At 48.0% G+C, this 21,588-nt stretch overlaps 1 protein-coding gene across 3 annotated transcripts in view; it reads right to left on the reverse strand.

Annotated features, from left to right (window-relative positions):
- Positions 1-21,588, reverse strand: part of DENND2A (DENN domain containing 2A) — a 333,243-nt gene that overhangs the window by 228,553 nt on the left and 83,102 nt on the right. Inside the window, exon 2 of one of the 3 annotated variants that reach the window (XM_078668186.1) lies at positions 18,804-18,910. The exons of the other annotated variants lie outside the window; for them this stretch is intronic. The gene's annotated coding sequence lies outside the window, so the exon portion shown is untranslated. The remainder of the gene's footprint in view (positions 1-18,803; positions 18,911-21,588) is intronic. 3 annotated transcript variants of the gene reach the window in all.

Genomic DNA, 21,588 nt, shown 5'->3' on the forward strand with positions numbered 1-21,588 from the left:
CATATTTGTGGAGAACCGTGTAAAATAAATACAAAAGTGTCAAAACATAGGAAAGCTTTTTTTCCTCCAGAGACATCAGTTAAAAGCTTTCTTTTGATAACTTTATTAAGGTCAATGACCATAAAAGTGCAGATAAAATATGTACAAGCACAATGATAAAATACATAAATATGTTAGGACAAGGGTGAGACTTGAAACACACCTGGGGGGGAACCAAATTGCAAACAGGGGAAACAGTGGTGCGCATACTGATGTCTCACACTAGATAATAGTAGGTGCTGTCTAGAGATATCTTACTATGGCGACTGTCGAGAAGGTGGACTCTGTGTGTATTCATCATGTAATACAGTAAATATAAGCTGTTTTGTGTTTTAAAAAGTTAAAACCATAGACCTATACATTGATTGATTCACGAAATGCCTATGTCATATACTCGTATTTTTACTGCGCCGCCGAACCCCAGGGATGTCGGCTGAAGGGCGGTGTATTTTTACATATGATGAACAGTTATTGAATATACGACGGCCGGCCCCTGGGATGTAGGCCTCAAACTGTATATTTTCAGAAATGCAAATAAAGGTCTTTAAAAAAAAAAAAAAAAAATATATATATATATATATATATATATATATATATATATATATATATATATATATATATATATATAAACAGTTTTAAAAAAAATATGTATTAACCCCTTCACTGCGGCGGCTATTCCGCCGCAGTACTAAGGGGGCGGGGCGGAAATGCGGCGGGCGCATGCTGGTGACGGAACCGCTCCGTCACCAGCGTCGGTTGCGCTGTGCTTATGACGGAGCGGTTCCGTCATGGCCCGCCCCGCTCAATAGAACGCTCAGCACAGGCGCGGAATTCACGCCGCGCATGAGCGGCGAGCGGGCCATGACGGAACCGCTCCATCATCAGCACAGCGCACCCGCAGCTGATGACGGAGCGGTTCCGTCATCAGCGTGCAAGGGGTTAAACAGTGAGTTATCAATAGAAGGGGGCAATTAATTCCTATTGACAAAAGCAGTTCTACGCCACGTGCGATACAAAAACGAGAAACAGAGAAAACAATGTTAAAACTCTACAGGCCTGTGTACATTGTCTGAGTCCCAAATTTCTACACAACGGCATCAACCATCATTTCCGAATTCTACTATATGCCGGGCAGAAGAACATAACATGCACAATGTCCTCTCTGCCATTGTTACAAGCAGGGCAACTACCCTCATTTGAATTGGCCCATTTAGAAGTTAGTGAACTAATAGGCAGGGAGCCATGTCTCAGTTGAGTATATAATTTCCTTGCAAGCGGGGGCTGAACTAAATCCAAAAATTCCTCTTTCTTGGATTCAGTTTTCATCAGCAAAAACTCAGTGGATAACCTGCCCAAAGTTGTCGAACAATGTAGTAATTTAAAGTTGTAATGTCTCACAGAAGCCAACAACTCTGTCCTCTGGGTCCTCGGGCAACTTTCCTCGGGGGTATCCCATAATTGGGGTAAGCCAACTAGGTAGAAGAGAGCTTTAATATGGGATAACCAAGGTATGTTTTTATTCTTTATCAGGCCCCAGACCGCAGCGAATTCTACTCTATAGACTGAGAGCTCTGGTACAGACCAGAGCCTTCTCCAGTAGAGTAGTGGTCGTGCGGCCACCAATTCTTTAATAGACTCCAAGCCCATATCCAGCCGCAATGGTATAAGACGGGTGCTTTGGGGTAGGCCCACCAACCTAAGCATGAAGGCCTGCTCAACCTTTAGTAGACTGTGTGTTCGTATGTCCCCAAAGTTCTGCACCATACATAGCTGCTGACCTAATTTGGGTACTGTAAATCTCGACAACAGGGGCAACTGGTTTAGATTGAGTGGTTCTGTGAAATGTACCAATACCCCCCAAAATCTGCGAGAGTCTCAGGGAAGATTTAGATACTTGATGGCCCCAGTCAAAGTGTTCGGTCAGCGTAACCCCGAGGTAGACAAAAGTTTTTACCCGTTCGAGTGGAATACCACTCAATTCAGGGTTCGGGCGGGTGTGCCTCGGGGGGTTGAAGATCATAAACTTGGTTTTCTCCAAGTTTATCTCCAATCCCCTTGAGGCACAGAAGGATACAAACCCGTCCAGAACCCGCAGGATGCCCGTTGATGTTCGGGACAGCAACAAGGTGTCGTCCGCGAACATCAGAGCGGGCGCCCGGCCAGTGGCCAACCGCGGGGCATCACTGTTCCTGACACCATTAAGTGCATCTACCAGACCGTTAATATAGAGGCTGAAGAGTGTAGGGGCCAGGACGCAGCCCTGGTGTACGCCCCTGGTTACAGGAAAACGGGCCGAGAGTTCTCCGTTCTTCCCACACCTCACCTGGGCATAGTTCCCAGTATGTAGTCTAATTAGGACATCCAATAGGTAGGACGGGAGACCTAATTCTTTCAACACCAGCCATAATCTCTCCCTGGGCACCAAGTCGAAAGCGGCCCGCAGGTCCACGAATACAAGGTAGAGGCTGCCACCCTCTACTCTTGCAGTTTTCCAGAATAGGACCTGCAGCCGAAAGACTTGGTCCAAGGTCAAGATGCCCGTTCTAAATCCGGCTTGGAGGGTGGTCAATATTTCGTGTTCCTCCATCCAACCCAATAGTCTGTCCAATAGTATCCGGCCCAATAGTGGTATCCAGAAGACTGATGGGCCTGTAGTTAGATGGAACTAGCGGGCAACCCTTCTTAAAAATTGGGACGATCTCCACTCCCAACCAGGTCTCCGGTAACGCAGTGCCCCGGAGAACTGCATTAAAATGGACTACCAGGTAAGGTGCCCAAATTTTAGGTTGGGAGCGAAAGAGATCGCCTGGGAGCTTGTCAAGACCTGGGGCTTTATTTGGGAGCAATCTTTGAATAGCAGATTCCACTTCCTTGAGTGAAATGCTCTCCAGGCTTTCAATAGGAATCGTCTCCCGAGCAACCAGCAAGCCCGGGCGGTATCCCGAGCCCGAGGCCCCCCGCCAGATAATCTGCAGGCATGTGAGCAGTGAGTTAAATTAATCTCTATAGTAGCCACAGCTTTAGTAACTGTGCATCTGGCACTTAATCAGGGCTACTGGAAGTCTGCGATGGGGGAGGGCCAAATTATGAAGCAGGGCTGACTAAATTATGCAGCAAGAAAGGGCAATTTATGAGGAAGGCAAACTATGCGGCATAGTGCGAAATGTTATGATTTTATTACCACATTATTTTGTCATTTTTACACAATTAAACACTGCATGGGTAAAGGCTTTGCGGCATCAGTGCCAGTATGCCACCCATATACAGTAATAAGCAATAGAAAGGGGAACCAGTCAACTTTTCCCAATGACCAACCATTGTGAGGCAGCACGATGCCAAGTTTGAATAACTTTTGGTCCCTTTAGGTAGAAACACATTTTTGGTGAAAAACTTCAGATTATGCAACAAATTATGAATTATGAGGCAACTTAATAAATATGCAGAAAAAGCCCCACAAAATGACATTTCCAGTGGCTCTGTACTTAATGCAGGGCAAGCCTGTACAAAGTGCCGTCACTCTGCACGCATGCACAATTCATCCCGTTCACAGGCACGCAGGAGTATGTGGAATATTATTACATGATCACTACTTCACGTACTTCTGAATCATATCCGAATTATAAAAAGGTACAGTCCTTTTCCATTTCTACTACCTGTAAATGAATATTTCCTAAATATTACCATTTTTATTAGATATTTTCGGGCAATTTACAAAGGCAAACGTAATCCTTCATAAAAGAGGTGGTAGTACAGGTGTACGACTTCAGGTACTCATATAGGGGCTTGTGAATCGGCCCCACGGTGCCAGGCGGTTGTGCTCAGTGTGCATGTAGTGTAGCGGGCGCTGCTCCAGGCACACAGAACACTACCTTGTATTCACACGCACAGGGCAGGCCTTTAGCGTGAGCTCGCTGGGCCCACGCCCAGGGCGCCGACCTTCCGAGGGGCGCAGCGGCTGCCTGTAGCAGTCTCACACTGACCTGGCTGCAGAGAAAAGGCTATTTAATACAGGCACCGTGTCTACACCGTCTGTTTTTCTTCTCATGGCCCTCCAGTTCTCTAAGCCCTCTCATTTTTCCAGCACACTGACACCAGGTGGGGGGAGTGCCACTATGTTTGTCGCCCAGGGCGCTACCTGTCCCAAGGCTACCTCTGCACAGGCAGGCCAGCCTGTGAGAGCCTCTGACACAGGGGCCGCCCTGCGGGCTCCGTATCCACGGGCCAAGGCAGTGGCCGCAGAGACACGTCTCTGAGAAGGGTCAGAGAGCGGCGCCCCGACCTCCTCTCCATCACATAAACATTCGTCGTTCCCAGGGTATAGGCACATCTTTCCGCAGCTGCCTCTGAAGCCAGAGAATCTGCGGGCGGCATTAAATTACACCAGGACCCCGCCCCCCTCGTTGGGCCGACTGGACCCGCCCTTCCCTCCCTGGGCTGTGGTGGTCCTGGGGGTCTGATCACACGCCCTCTTCGTCTAAAGTGCTCGTATAGTGAGTGTCACTTCTAGATACAACTCAAGCCCCGGGGTGGGGGAGAGTGCGCAAAAATAAACACGTCATTATTGTTGTTATTAGCACATAAGAACAACGGAGAACTGTTGTTGTGTGTGTCTTGGGGCGCATGGGTGATTGGCGTGCATATGTAAGAGTGGGGAGGGGAATGGACGTGCTGCAAGGAAGTTTACTAGCTAGTGGTTTCATAAAATGTGTCACTTGCATAGTGCTCCGATGCCGTTGCCGAGACCACGCAGCGCTACCGCCATGTCCCGAGGCACTACGAGCTACGAGGTTAGCTCAGAGTAGCGCATAGCGGTCATGTCTATGGATTCGCAGTGCTCCATACTCCTATGTTTGGCCGGCAATGCGGATAGAATGGGGCTTTGCGGGGGGTGGCCGACCGGAGGGAGGCTCGCCCCCCCGGGGATTTTGGGGCTCCGGGAGGAAGGGGAGGGGAATTCTATAGGAGGACACAGGAAGGGACTGGGCAGTTTGGGCTTGTCGGCGGTTTTGGGCTTCTTTTGGGCTGGGAGGGGATAAAAACGGCCATTTTGGGTCACTGGGCACCATTTTGATGGGACAGTGACCCAGCAGCCGGGGAGGTGAAGGGGTTTTTTGTCCCACCCGCCCTCCCTGTTTTACGCTAGCTAGGGTTGGGGGGGGGGTAGAGTAAGGGTTTTTGTTGGTTTCAGGTGCTTTCTGTGGTAGGGTTGCCGAGTGTGTCGCTAGGAGCAGGTGCGGGGGTGGTTTTCTTTGGGTTGGCGCTTTTCCCTAGTATAATGGGGGGGGTAGGATAGGAGGAAGGAGCTTTAATGTTTGGAAGGGAAGGAGTGTGCAGAGAGTAAAACATTGAGCCAGGCGTTTGTGGAAATGTTAAGGAGTTTTATGAGGTTGTTGGGGAACTGTTTAGGGGTGGGGGTGGGGGGATTGACAGATATGTGCATATTTAGTTAGGCCTAGTTTTGTGCGGCAAAGGCCAAGGTTGGGGTATGTTCAGGATGCACCTGTTTCCAATAAAAGCGGCCTTTAACACACTATATACCTGTGTCCGGTCGGTTCTTCCCCTCCCCGTCTCCCGATGGGCCCCAAATGGCCCAATGAACGGCTGCGGGTCATAAAAAACGTCGTGTACATTCACACACCGTAAGGGGAGACTTCTAGACGCACGGTTTGGTAGTGCTTGACGCTGCACACTTTCAGTGAAATGTATGCATGGAGTGTATTTCAGAGCACTTTGCTGCAGTAACAGTGCGAGCAGAGTGAATGAGAGCGGCTTGCAGCCTCGACGGAAGCAGGAAGCGCTATGAACACTGAGGTGACCAGATGTCCAGGATTTGCTGGAAGTGGGTCTGGTTTCAACGTTTCTCCCAGTACCACAAGCTCGAGTTGCTTAACAGGGTGGACTGGCCGGCGACGAGGCTTCTTTTGTCCCCTGCATGGTTAGATGGTAGATCCCACGTTACAGGCAAAGTAAGTCCCACTTAGACTGCGAGCCAATACTGAACTTCATAGTCCTGTTTTTACCACAAAAATACGAATCTTGGGACCTTACATCCCAGTGTCACCCGTTTTCGAGATTAGTGAGTTTGGCCATTAAAGTCGTTCTGTTTTCTATGGGCGATTCAGAACTCTATTGAAAACAAAGGGGCCAGTCTTTTCAATACCTACTTAGAGCAAGGCGGAGTCCTGCAGCAGAAGATACAGAGGTACGTTTGATAAACTATCAGAACAGGCCTTTATTTAACCCCAGAGTATAATTAGACTGTTTAGAATAGGTTGTGGAACACGTGCATCTCTCATCTATTTACTTTTATGTAGTTCCATAATTGTTAACGGTGAGATCAGTTTGTAAACAAAGCAAATGATGCAGGATAGTTTAGTCTTTCTTTTCAGTGAGCGATGTAGTGCAGCGATTTAATTAACCCAGATTAACCCTTGCATTGGGTACATTTACACAAATATTGTTTAAAGCAACAAGGTTCAAAAAGGTATCAGAATGCAGCCGATTTACTTTTTTCAGTTAATTCAGAAACACTCTGCAGGGCGTTTTAGTAAATCCTATTATATCCAAATGACGAGTTTTCCAAAGGATTTTGGAGAGGGATGGAGACCATGTTCACTTTCAGTATTTTTTAAATTATTTACATTGTACTTGCTGGGTTCCTGCTTATATTGATAACAGGCAGACATGTGTTTCGCCCTATTTGACCTATGGCTTTCTCAAGGCTTTTTCAGAAAGTATGTTCCAGGGGACGAGAAAAGCAGAGACAAATCGGACAGCATGAAACTCAACATGGACCTCTCACAACCAAACCCTTCAAGCGACCCTTCTTTATTTAGGCTGACTGCGTTAATTAGAACGTAATTGGAGTAGAAGCTTTGAGGAGAGTTACTTTCACACATAACTGACTGCCACAAAAGCCAAATTTTTGGATAACAAGTATACATGAACGGTAAGTACTTCACCTTGTCGGGTTTGAGTGCTTGGCAGACGTGAACAAAGCAAACACTTTCAAACGACAGAGCTTTAGCTCTCCCTGGAGTTCTATTGACATTTTAAGAGCCTTGAATACTGGTTATCATAAGTAAAGCAAACACTGTCAGCTACTCAAAGGACTACCAGAAAATTTCTAAAACCAGCTTTAAGCACACTCAAAGAACAATCAGAACTGGATGAAGCAAACATGATCCTCTTGAATGTGGCAAAGAGAATATCTGACCTTAGGCTCCCTCAAAGCTTTAGTCACTCTACCACCCTACTTACACAACCTCCTAGGACGAAAAAAACTGAGCTTTGGCACGACACAAGAGCCCTAATTTCTTTTGATGCATACATAGCGTTGTCTACTTCAAGAACTACATGCTGAAATGCCCCATGACACAAAGTATCTCATCTCAAAGTCAGATCTCAGGATGCTTGATGGAAGCATTCATTACCAACAAACTGGTTCACTGCAACTCAACGATCCAAGGTATGGGATCCGTGCATCACCAAATAATCCAATGCTTTAAAATGCTACAGTGTGACTCTTCAACAGTGAAGCCCACAGTCACAATATGCCTCCGGTCCTCAAAGCACTCCACTGGCTTCAAGTCTAGGAAAGCTGCTAACCTTGAGGTTCCGCTCTAACCCCACAAAGCATCTTACTAGGTCTGTAACAGCTCACATATTAGAGAGTCTGTGGCGTCCCTCGTCTCCGAGCTTGGATGATACCCCTCTCTACACATCTACATCCTTGGTTGGAAGAGGACTCGTCACCGACAAGCAAATGTCTTCAATGGCTGCTCCAACCCTTCCCTGGGTCACAGCTCTTCTCCCTAGTTCAGACTCTTTCAAGCTCTATCAACGTACGGCACCTTACAGATAACAAACATACAGAATAAACTTGACAGGCAGGCTAGCCGACTGACAAATAAAAGAAAAACAAAAGAGAAGACTGGAAGCCCTTTACAGCCACTGCCCGCAAATCCTAGAACTGCCTCTCTCTTGGCTCTCCTGACCAATACAGCACCTAGACAACTTTTGAGTTTTTGGCTCTATATAAAGGAGAATTTGATTAAATATGTTTTTTTCCCAATCAATTTGTAAGTGTCTTGGTGTTTAGTGTTCTATAACATGTAACACGATCATTAAGCGTGTCTGTAAGTGCTCCTGATCTGGTTCACCTGCGACCAAAGACACAGAGAGCTAAAGTGAAATGCCCACGATCACACAACTTGGACAGGTAGAGAAGCCAATTCCAATTCCAAAAATTCTTTATTTCGGTCATATAGACCATAAAAGAGACAGTAAAAAACAGCACATACAGTAAAATACACATTGTATTAAGAAAATTACATATTATAAAATACTCCATCCCGGCGTAGGAATAATTAGGAAGCTGGAAAGTTCAAGAGGGTTCAGCATATATTTTTTTTCCTGATCAGCCATATAGCCATAAGAAATTTCGAGACGGCAAACACAATGTGACCCAGGGTACTGGTTTTCAGGATCCTATATGCCTGTGCGTACTCTCTGAACCCTAGATTTTTACAGAGTGGTGCTATCCAGCGTTTCCTGGGCCTTTGGTAGGCGAGGCACACAAACAGGATGTGAAGGTCGTCTTCCAAGTGGGTTTTACAGCATGGGCAAAATTTATCGGCCGTGTTAGACCACTTGGATGTAAAAGTTTTAGTAGGCAGTGTGCCAAGCCTCCATTGTACAAAGAGTTTTCTCGCCAGGATGGGAAAAATAAAATCCATAAAAGGTTCAAAAATATATGAATTTTTGGATTCTAAAAATCGCAAAGTAAGGGTGCCACTGTGTTGCGCATTTACCAAGAGTGCAAGAGACCTGTCCTTAAAAATTTTTGACAGGGCTTTGCGCGAGATTGCTTGGCAGCCTCGCGCTGGGTCCTCCCAAAGGTCACAAAGATTCATTGTAGTCAATTCATTTTTCACAGAGGCAAGCCAAGGAATTTTTCCCCCACAATTAAGGCTCATGACGTGGGTAAGGTCCTCCCTATAATGGTGCAGTTCATTCGTGGACCAGAGCCTGTGCCAAAACTTCACTGGTTTGGACACAAGCTCCTCTGCAATAGGGGGGAGCCCCAGGTCCATTCTCAAGGGCAGAAGTGGCGTTGCACGCGGAAGAGTCAGTAAGCGCCTTAAAAAACTATTTTCAACTGTAGACAGGACCTTCGCCGCTTTATGCCCCCAAAGTTCACAGCCATAAGTGGCCGCTGCCTTGGCCTGGGTCCTGTAGGTCTCAAGGGCCGGGCTCACAGGCTTAAAGGACGAAGAATTGGCCACCTTCAGAATTGCACCAGACAGTTGAGACAGTTTTACCCTTGAGCGTGCTATCTGGTGGTCCCAAGATAAGTGTTCCTGTAATGTTACCCCCAGATATATGAAGGTGGACACCCTTTCGAGACTGGCCGTCCCCAAGGTGGGATTAGGTCTTGTTTTAGTGGGTGGATTAAAAATCATGTACTTTGTCTTCCCTGTGTTTATCTCCAACCCGTGCTGAGCACAGAAAAGATCAAATCCATCCAGGATCCTCTGAATCCCCATGGGGGATTTGGAAAGAAGGAGGGTATCGTCGGCAAACATAATTGCCGGTACCCTCCTTCCTGCCAGGCAAGGGGCGTCGTTGTTGTTGACATTTTCCAGGTGGGAGATGACATGGTTGATGTACAAACAAAACAGGGTTGGTGCCAAGACACAACCCTGCCTCACCCCTCGAGAAACGGGGAACCTAGATGATAATTTGCCATCTTTCCCACACCTGACCTGCGCATAGTTGTTCTCATGCAGCCTGACTAAGATGTTAAGTAGCTGGGGGGGAACTCCCAGCTTTCCCAGCACCTCCCACAGCTTCCTGCGCGGGACTAGGTCAAAGGCTGACCTCAGGTCCACGAAGACCATGTACAGTCTTCCCCCCTCGATGATCACAGTCTTCCAGTAAAGGAGGACAAGGCGGAAGATCTGGTCCATGGTCGACGTGTTCTTCCTGAAGCCAGCCTGCAGAGGACTCAAGATGTCATTGTCCTCTACCCAGTCTAATAGATGGTTCAAGATAAGACGCGCAAAGAGCTTTTGGGGGACATCTATGAGGCTAATTGGCCTATAGTTAGTTGGGTTCAGAGGGGAGCCTTTCTTATGGATTGGCACGATTTCGGCCCCTAACCAAGAGGGAGGAACCACCATACCTCCTAAAATAGCGTTAAATAAAATGAGAAAGTACGGGGCCCAGATGTCGGGATGGTACCTAAACAAATCACCGGGTAGCTTGTCCAACCCCGGTGCCTTCCCCAGGGCCAGACACTCTAGTGCTGTCTTCACCTCACCTAGAGAAAATTCCAGGGACATTTCTGAGGGACAGGGGAAATCCGCCGCCAACCCATCGGGCCATAGTGTGGTTGCATGGTACAACGCTCCGAAATGGGCCTCCCAAACAGAGGGGGCAATGTTAGGCTCTACAGCAGGCGTGAGCACCCCAGTGCCGTTGTTAACCAGAGCCCAGAACTTCCTAGAGTCTCTAAACTTCAGGGCTTCAAACAGTTCCTGCCAGTGGTTCCAATCCCACTCAGCCCTAGCGCTGGCCAGTGCTGACTTGTACTCCCTCCTCAGGGTTGCAACCCTCTCCCTATCACTACCTTCTTTGATGGCTGAAAGTAGATCGGATTTAATTTTCCTACAGGTAGGAGTGTACCAAGTTGCAATACGGGTAGCTTTCCTTCTTAAGGGCACCACCGGGTTGAAAACGTCTGCAAGGTCCCTGACCAAAGTCTGGTGGATGCCGGAAAGTCTCTCATTATAGTCGGAGAGTTTAGGTTGACTAATGAGAGCATCCACCTCCTGAAGCATGGGGAGTGCTATACCATATAACTTATTCATGGCATTTTCATTATTGACCAGCTTCCCCCATTTTACCCGTCGTCTACTTGTGGTGAGGAGTATATCCCCCTGGTCACCTCCAGCACCAGTGGTTGCCAGCCCTACAGCGGCGGTTGGGTGCTGAATTTCCAAGAGGAGAGAATTGTGATCGCTATCTGTTCTTAATGCCACTCTAAAATCTTGCACTTTAGGCCATAAAGATATATCAATAAATATATAATCCAGCCTGGACTCGTGCCCCTTTCTATTAAATGTGCACACCGATGGAGTATCGGAGGGAGTGCGCCCATTGCATGCCCTCAGTCCAAAGTTCAAAGTAAGGGAGGTGAGTTGTATTGCCAGCGGAGACCATGCTTTAGGGTGAGGCGAGGAGGAGGGGGGAACTCCCCAAAAATCATCCTCAGCTGTAAATGGTCCATCCATTAGACCCTCGAGAGGTTCAAAATGGCAATTGAAGTCGCCTCCCATCACTAATTTCAAGTCCGCTGGTAACTGACCTAGAAAGGATGAGAGTTTGACTAGGGTGGTAGATTCACTGCCCACAGCAACTGGTCGAGAGTAGACATTTACAATTGCCCAGGACCCTTTACCAGGCCAGTTGAAGCGAACACACTGGATGTCCTGGGAGAGAGTATCCACACTTTCCACCTGACACCCAATGTGACTCGCCACCCAAATTGCCAGCCCGCCCGAAGGTCTCCCCCTACCATTCCATTTTGCCGGGATTTCATAAATATCATACCCCCTCATATAATGCGGTTCCCTTGCCCACGTCTCCTGTAGGAGAAGAATGTCACTCCCATCAACCAGGGTCTCCCACTCCGGAGTACCCACCTTATTCATAATACCCGCCACATTCCATGACTGAATAACCAGCCCTGAGCCTCTGGGTTGCGTGGAAACTTCACTTGGTGGTAAACCTTGGGGCTGTGGGGAGACTTCGCTTAGTGCGGACACAGTATCGCATGTGTGCATTGCCGAAGCGCCCAACCCAGATGTGGTAGGCTGCGAGATGGATGGTACAACACACTCCTCCTGTTGCGATATGGGAAGAGAGCTTGGGTAGAGTGGTTCCTGTACTTGCATTTGGGTACATCCCTCGGAGATCCCCCCCTCATTCGGAAAATCCTGGATCTTTGCCTCAGCTACAGGGTTGAGGAAGTCCATCCCTCTAACTGCGATCACATTGGGAGATTTTACAGAGTGTTTGAGTATAACTCCCCATTGTGGTCAATCAACATGGTCCAGGCAAGAAAATCTGTTCTGGTGAACAAAGTTACCAAGAGCGGGGATTGGGTTATGCTTGGGTCTGTACCGTGAACCATCAATTGCAAAGCCCACTCTAGTCCAGCCCTGCTCCCTCCCTGTGGGTAGGTTGGTCACATGTGGATAAAAATTTGAGAGGGGCACTAGTTCTATATTTGACTTATCCGGCCTTACCAGCCAGTTGCAGATGTAGGGGGCGACTAGTGGGCTTTTAAAGCTAATTATGACACAGTCCCCAGCCCTATTCTTGGGAGTGACTCCAATCCATGGAATCCTTCTAACCATTAGGACATCGCCTTTGATATTGGGTGGGAGGGGTCTGTTAATGTTGAGCCAACTACTTACCTTATTACGGAGTGAGTCCTGTGGCTCTCTGGTACCACCAGTGAGCTCAGGAACTCCCACCATTATTGCCGTGTAGGGCACAGCCTCCGGAGGCAGATTCACCACCCTACGCCTGGTATTAGGACTGGTAATGTGACCAGAAGGTGCATTAGTGTCACGCCTCACACTCCTTGGTTCAGGTACTACTGGTGGCTTAGATCTTCTTGGTGCGGGGATAGGGGGCCTGCGGGTTTGTGAAGGAGGGAGTGGGGGGGCATGATTAACTACAGTGCTATTTAGTACCCCCGTCTGGGCCTGTGTGGATGTTTCAACAGTAGAATGACCATTCCCCACGGGTTCTCGAGGAACCAGCTGTGCGCTTGCATCCAACCCCCCACCAGAAGTGTTTCGCATATGCGCACTTTCTATAACTGTGAGTCTAGCGACTAGAGAGTCTAATTTTACAGATAGCGGTTCCAACAAGTTCTTGAAAATGACCGTAAGTGAACTAATTAGAGCATCTGCAGGGTTGGGTAGGGGCCCTCCAAATATGAATGGCCCTAAGCACCCTGGTTCAGCTGCGACAAAAGGTGAATCTAATTGGTCAGACTCAAAGCCCAAACCAGTACTATCAAAAGATGCCGACATGTCCGTGCTGGCATCCAGTGTTAGAGTAGTCGTATCCACTTTAGCCCTTTTTGATCCTGTAATCTCTCTTGACCTTTTTCTTTTCGGTGCATGGGACCTTGCACGACCCACAGAGTCTGTTGCCAATAGGGCCGGGCCCTCCTCCAATGACTCAATTGATTCCACACAGTTCACATACGGAGTGGTTTCCACTACCCCGGAAGGACACAAGGGCTGACTGTCCCTTGATTGAATTGTCGGGGTCCTAAGTTGTTGGAGCACTGACTCGATAGTCTCATCAATGCTATCCAGGAGTGATAGGTGAGTATTATGGAGAATTATTGGAGTAGTGGCATCTTTTGACGGAGAAACCAGAATTTCCTGAGACAAATTTTCAGTATTCGCCTCTAGCAGTGTCTCTGTCACTGTGGAATTTTTCCTGGCTGCAGCGCTAGCTTTGGGGAAGAAATTTTCTAGAGTGTTAGCATGCTGTTGGGCAGACTTACTCCGGGATCCTCTGGAAGCCATGGAGGTGATTCGACACGAAGAGCAACCTTGGGAAAGCAAGGGCAGATATCACAAGAGGCCAGGAGTCAGAGGAATGGCCCGGTCCGGTCTCTTCCGGCCTCTAACGGCCTAGAACGGCCCGCTCTTTGCCCGGTCTTAGCCCCGGACGCTCCCGCGCGCTCCCGCGCAGCGTCTCTCTCTGATATTTATGGGCCAAAGACCAATGGGGCGTGTTGTAGAAAGGTGGGGGCGGGGCGTTCAGGGAGAGCGGGGCCAGGTGACTCAGCCTCCGGGACCGGGACTCCTGGGAAGGTGAGTCCCGGTTCGCGCTCGCAGCCCTGAAGCCTCACACGCCCCCACAGAGCAGCCAGGCAGGAGACCACGGGCAGACGGTGAAGGTGAGATGATTCTGCAGCGGGACCCGCGGAGCGGGTTCCGCAAGTCGTAGGCTCAGGCAGCCCTTAGAAGCAAACAGCACCGGCCAGGAGCAACAAGCAAACAAACAGCGTCCCACGAGGAGACGGGTCCAGATGCCTTTAAGGTTGTAGAAAGGTGGGGGCGGGGCGTTCAGGGAGAGCGGGGCCAGGTGACTCAGCCTCCGGGACCGGGACTCCTGGGAAGGTGAGTCCCGGTTCGCGCTCGCAGCCCTGAAGCCTCACACGCCCCCACAGAGCAGCCAGGCAGGAGACCACGGGCAGACGGTGAAGGTGAGATGATTCCGCAGCGGGACCCGCGGAGCGGGTTCCGCAAGTCGTAGGCTCAGGCAGCCCTTAGAAGCAAACAGCACCGGCCAGGAGCAACAAGCAAACAAACAGCGTCCCACGAGGAGAAGGGTCCAGATGCCTTTAAGGTTGTAGAAAGGTGGGGGCGGGGCGTTCAGGGAGAGCGGGGCCAGGTGACTCAGCCTCCGGGACCGGGACTCCTGGGAAGGTGAGTCCCGGTTCGCGCTCGCAGCCCTGAAGCCTCACACGCCCCCACAGAGCAGCCAGGCAGGAGACCACGGGCAGACGGTGAAGGTGAGATGATTCCGCAGCGGGACCCGCGGAGCGGGTTCCGCAAGTCGTAGGCTCAGGCAGCCCTTAGAAGCAAACAGCACCGGCCAGGAGCAACAAGCAAACAAACAGCGTCCCACGAGGAGAAGGGTCCAGATGCCTTTAAGGTTGTAGAAAGGTGGGGGCGGGGCGTTCAGGGAGAGCGGGGCCAGGTGACTCAGCCTCCGGGACCGGGACTCCTGGGAAGGTGAGTCCCGGTTCGCGCTCGCAGCCCTGAAGCCTCACACGCCCCCACAGAGCAGCCAGGCAGGAGACCACGGGCAGACGGTGAAGGTGAGATGATTCCGCAGCGGGACCCGCGGAGCGGGTTCCGCAAGTCGTAGGCTCAGGCAGCCCGGCCCGGCCCGGCTCAGGCAGCCCTTAGAAGCAAACAGCACCGGCCAGGAGCAACAAGCAAACAAACAGCGTCCCATGTTCACTTTCAGTATTTTTTTAATTATTTACATTGTACTTGCTGGGTTCCTGCTTATATTGATAACAGGCAGACATGTGTTTCGCCCTATTTGACCTATGGCTTTCTCAAGGCTTTTTCAGAAAGTATGTTCCAGGGGACGAGAAAAGCAGAGACAAATCGGACAGCATGAAACTCAACATGGACCTCTCACAACCAAACCCTTCAAGCGACCCTTCTTTATTTAGGCTGACTGCGTTAATTAGAACGTAATTGGAGTAGAAGCTTTGAGGAGAGTTACTTTCACACATAACTGACTGCCACAAAAGCCAAATTTTTTAATAACAAGTATACATGAACGGTAAGTACTTCACCTTGTCGGTTTGAGTGCTTGGCAGACGTGAACAAAGCAAACACTTTCAAACGACAGAGCTTTAGCTCTCCCTGGAGTTCTATTGACATTTTAAGAGCCTTGAATACTGGTTATCATAAGTAAAGCAAACACTGTCAGCTACTCAAAGGACTACCAGAAAATTTCTAAAACCAGCTTTAAGCACACTCAAAGAACAATCAGAACTGGATGAAGCAAACATGATCCTCTTGAATGTGGCAAAGAGAATATCTGACCTTAGGCTCCCTCAAAGCTTTAGTCACTCTACCACCCTACTTACACAACCTCCTAGGACGAAAAAAACTGAGCTTTGGCACGACACAAGAGCCCTAATTTCTTTTGATGCATACATAGCGTTGTCTACTTCAAGAACTACATGCTGAAATGCCCCATGACACAAAGTATCTCATCTCAAAGTCAGATCTCAGGATGCTTGATGGAAGCATTCATTACCAACAAACTGGTTCACTGCAACTCAACGATCCAAGGTATGGGCTCCGTGCATCACCAAATAATCCAATGCTTTAAAATGCTACAGTGTGACTCTTCAACAGTGAAGCCCACAGTCACAATATGCCTCCGGTCCTCAAAGCACTCCACTGGCTTCAAGTCTAGGAAAGCTGCTAACCTTGAGGTTCCGCTCTAACCCCACAAAGCATCTTACTAGGTCTGTAACAGCTCACATATTAGAGAGTCTGTGGCGTCCCTCGTCTCCGAGCTTGGATGATACCCCTCTCTACACATCTACATCCTTGGTTGGAAGAGGACTCGTCACCGACAAGCAAATGTCTTCAATGGCTGCTCCAACCCTTCCCTGGGTCACAGCTCTTCTCCCTAGTTCAGACTCTTTCAAGCTCTATCAACGTACGGCACCTTACAGATAACAAACATACAGAATAAACTTGACAGGCAGGCTAGCCGACTGACAAATAAAAGAAAAACAAAAGAGAAGACTGGAAGCCCTTTACAGCCACTGCCCGCAAATCCTAGAACTGCCTCTCTCTTGGCTCTCCTGACCAACACAGCACCTAGACAACTTTTGAGTTTTTGGCTCTATATAAAGGAGAATTTGATTAAATATGTTTTTTTCCCAATCAATTTGTAAGTGTCTTGGTGTTTAGTGTTCTATAACATGTAACACGATCATTAAGCGTGTCTGTAAGTGCTCCTGATCTGGTTCACCTGCGACCAAAGACACAGAGAGCTAAAGTGAAATGCCCACGATCACACAACTTGGACAGGTAGAGAAGCTGAAATTAGACCCCCAGGTTTTCTAAGTCTACTGCGGACTGCTTATCCTTATAGGGTATTTGTTACGTATGGAGCAGTTCAGGCTTTTAATTATTATGTCATATAGTTTTACTTGCAATGAGATTTTAGGTGACAATCGCCAATAGAGAAGTTAACTTTACAGACACTTACTAAAAAAGACTAAAGGAGCTGATAAAGCTATTGTTACTCATGTCTGGGATGTTCCTTTTTCAACCCCTCGAACCTGATCGGGCGAGTTGTCTCATGGGGACTGAACCCTGCGATTTGAAGACTGCACACAGTTCTCTGCATCAGGCACATTCACCCCTTGAGCTCGTCTGCAGACATTCAAGGGTGCTGAATGCAGATTGCATACAAGTATTCGCTACAAGTGCCCCACCCATTGAGCAACGTTTCAAAGAAATCAACGTTTTACTTCCTCATCTGCGAAAGATCTAGTCTACCGGTAACTGCCCACTGCCTCTGAGATCACTGCTGGGTTGGGTCAGTGACAGTCACATGCCTCGTGTTCATGCTGCCTCAGCCACACCTGCTGTGTAATGGAAAAATATATGGAGAAGGTAGTTCTCAAAAAATGTCAGTGCCTCGTCAAGGATAGCGTGCAAGGCTTACCTCATAAGGGATTACATCTTCTGCAGCCCTACTGACAAGTCTGCCAGTAGACACATCAAATACCCAAACAGTGCAGCCCCTCTAAACTGTCAGTAGGGCTGGGAAGCTTTCAGTCAGGTGTAATGTGTGGGGAGGACTTCAATGCCGTGTGGAGAGTACTGAAAACAGAGCACTATGTTCGAATGCGTCGTAGAGTAATGCAAACGATCACAAACCCCTTTCTTTCCTCCCAGATGGTTCTAGACTGCTAATGTTTCTATTCACATAGTGCAAACCGTAAACTACATTGTCTCTTGGTGCACCATTTTTGCAGCTTATACTTGTCTACCATAATGCATCTTCCGGTTGCTAAAAGCAAGTCACCCCATATGGCCTAGGTGAAGGCATGAAGGACAGCCATATTCCCAGCCGGAAGGTTTGTGCCATTCACGAAGCTGGAAAGAGCAGCAGTGATTGTAAGGCTGAGCCAGGCACAGCGCTCCATAAGGCCTTAGACAGCAGAGCTATCGGTCTTGTTACACATTTCTCAGTGACGAGCCAACCACCTTTCACAACATTAATAATGGAGGGGGTGGGCGAATTTTTAAATTACACCTGCCTATTCAGGTCAATTTAGAAAATGTTGCTAAAAAAATATATACTAAATTCACTTGATTAGATGCAGTCAACTGCACCAAATCCTGTATTCTGCCACGCAAGGACCACGCATTAGGTTGCAGCGTATCTAGTTTATCCGCGGTCACCAGAGTAACAGCGGGTAATTAAAATGTCTGCCACTCCCCAGATCATCTTGTCCACCTCCTGCGTTCTGCCCTAAGTCTTCTAACAGCATGGAACGAAGATGACGTGCAGTGCTACCAACTGCAGTAAGGGACTGCCACTACTCGTCCTACACATCAGTCATACATTTCTGCTGCAGTACTAGTCCCCCATTTTGTAGGTTTGGACTACAGACCGCTTTAGGTGCTTGTAGGGAGATCTACTGATTTATAAGTACTTGAATAGGCATGGGTCAGCCTCTGGATCATGATAGGATGGCTTTGTGGTCTATCACAGTTGTGTGCTCCTGATTCAGTGGTTTTACCCCCCATTCATGCGTTTGTTCAACCCACAAACCTTTCCACCCCACATTGTTCGGACTGGATGAGTTGTATCCGTCCAAAACTTACTTCCACTCACGCTAAAATCTATGCTTCTTTGAAACATAATCACGTTTGCCCTTAGCGAACTTCAAAAAGAGTTGACTGCCATTACAAGTCGTAAATTCGCACAGCCTTAGTTATAACTATACACGATTTAGAAAACTAAAGTGGAACATTTCCAAGAGGAACAATGTCTGCAGCAGACTACTAAAAATGGAACGGACTTGTTCAATGGTTTAGTACTGAATTTTTTTTACTGGTGAAAGCTATCATCTAATAATAAAAGGTTTCATTGCATGAATTTACCTCACTTATTTCACCCTTCAAGGCAACTGCCCTAGAAACCCTTAAACGTTTAGCGCTCCATACGGTTCAATGTGCTTCTGGGCAAACCAGCAGCGTCAGGAACATTCCTATGGATTAAAACGGACGCATGTAAGATAATATCTACATAATCGGATAGGATATCTCTATAGAATATACGAAGAATACAGAAAATATCTGTATGGAATTAGAACATCTACAGCACAGGCACATCTGTACAGAATTACAGTGCACATCTATATGGGGAACTCGAGCACATCTGTATGCAATCATGGAGGGCACATCTACAGAGTCGAACACAGCCATATTTGAACAGAACCACAGTGAGCATCTATACAGGACAAAACCAGACGGATCTGTACGGGTTTACACTGGAACCTTGGCATGGCATAGCAAGCCGCAGCTGTACAGAATAACAAAGGTTAATTTGGTAAGAATAATACAGGGCACAGCTGTACAGACCACCAGGGCGCATCCAGGATAGAAAAGAACCTCTATCTAAGAACATCTGTGGAGTAAAATAAGTCACCTATGCATCAAAAAGTTGTGTGCATCAATAAAGAATAAAGGAGAACATCCGTGCTGTTACAGATAAAGCGGATCTAAACACAATAACACGCTCAGAGCAAATAGGAGCAAATATGTGTAATATGAAAGAGCAGACATTAATGAGATAACGTGCAACAACAAGGGATCCTTGAATTAAAAACTGCACCTTGAATTAAAAACTGCACCTGTACAAAAGACAGTGCACGATTCTGGAAAGTTTAAAATTATATAATATAGAGCCGTATGAATAAAAGGGGGACTGTTCAGAACACTGGCCGCTATAGTAGAGATGGACAACAGGTTACAGATGTACCCATTTTAAAAATCTGTTGTTGTGCACTCGTATTTGTCAAACACGTAGTTTTTAATTACTGCTGGCATTTGCACTTTTGAAGCACGTTGATCTAATAACGGTAGCTTGCACTTATCTAGTAGACGCGCTGACTCCCCGGTCCACCGCAGCTTATTGCTGATTGATGTGGAGGGAGAAAACAGCGCTGGCACTTCCTGGTAGGGCCACGACGGGCGGCCATTTTTACAGGGTGTCGGTCTAGTGCTCCAACCCTCCCAATCTACTAAACCCTTGGCCTGTAGCGCAGCGGTGACGCGCAGCGGTAGCGCCATTGATGTGCCGAAGAGGCGCCTAAGAGAAGCCAGTCTGCGCCAGTCCGCGTCCAGACGCTCCCAGCTTCCCCTATCACATTGGGCCTATCATCATGGTAGGACATTGTCTCTCCTATAGTTCTCAGACTCTGCACTTGCTACGTCCCTCTGTCAACTCGCAGTGTCTCCACTCTTTTCTCCCGTCCAAGCTCGGGTCACATTGCACTTCTTGTGACTGGAGCCTACTTCTCCCACTCACATATAAAACACAACCCACACACAAATGGAGAATGTTTCTCCTGAACTGTCGGTCGTTACCTAAGCACCACATAGAGCTCTCCATGTTGATAGAGGAGCTCAATTCCGACGCCCTATTTTTGACAGAAACGTGGCTGCAGCTGGAAAACGATCCAGCTATAGTGAGGGCTATTCCCCAAGGCTACATCTTGAAACGCCTGGATCGCCAGATTGGTAGAGGCGGTGGACTTGCCATCATTTATAGAGACATCCATAAATGCCGCATCATCCCCTCCTCTGCATCGACGCGAGAGAGCTTTCTGTTTACCTTAGAATTCACGCCTACCATCTCATTCTCTGGTATGCTGGCCTATCGCCCTCCTGGTGCACCAAACAACTTTATTTCTGACTTGACGGATACTGTTGCTAGCGCCCTGTTTTCCTCAGCAAACTTCACACTGCTGGGCGATCTCAATCTTCATCTTGACGACCCATGCGACATCTCAGCCACCAACCTTAGGACCAATTTTCTCGCCTTGGATCTCTGCCAAAAGGGTTTCCTTGCCACACACAACAGGGGTCACCTTCTGGATCATATCTACAGTAATATAGATAACCTAAAAGCTGAAACCCCCATTCCACTCCCGTGGACAGACCACTTCCTAATACCTTTCACGTGGTCCATAAATCCCTCCCCCACTTCTCACACTCCCAAAAAACATATGGGAAGGAAATGGCCCTCTCTTCCACTTCCTGAATGGGAACGTGCTCTCATTAATAACCTCCCCCAGCGATCCACTAACCCCACTGTAGCCACGACCAACTTCAATAACTGGATTTCCAGCACCCTTGACCAAGTCCTTCCCCTCATTCCCCTAAAATCGACAATAAGAGCTAAAGTCGCTCCCTGGTACACACCCTCTCTCAGAACCATGAAGCAAACCTGTCGCAAACTGGAGCGAGCCTGGAGGCAGGACCGTTCTCAACAAAAGAGGGCCGAATACAGAGCCGCCATAAGACTTTATAAAAAGGAAATCAATACTACACAATCTCGCTTCTATGAGGGAAAAATCAACATGGCTGCCAATGCGCCCAGGGAAATTTTTAAAATTGCTAAATCCTTAATCTCCCCCCCTCGAGAGCGTCCTTCATCCGATGGCGTGCAAACTCGGTGCAACAACCTTGCAACTTTCTTCTCCCAGAAAATTCAGATTATCTATTCTTCATTCACTCCTGGAGATGGTAACATTGATCCCATTTCTCCACTGGTCCCCGACTTCCCCACCCCCTGTACACTTGAAAAATTTCCACTTCTGGACCCTACCTCACTAAATAGGTTGATCCCTAAGATCACCTCGGGATCCCCCAATGACCATGC

Source organism: Lissotriton helveticus, chromosome 1_1 (assembly GCF_964261635.1).
Source record: "Lissotriton helveticus chromosome 1_1, aLisHel1.1, whole genome shotgun sequence".
In the NCBI taxonomy this organism is placed as follows: Eukaryota; Metazoa; Chordata; class Amphibia; order Caudata; family Salamandridae; genus Lissotriton; species Lissotriton helveticus.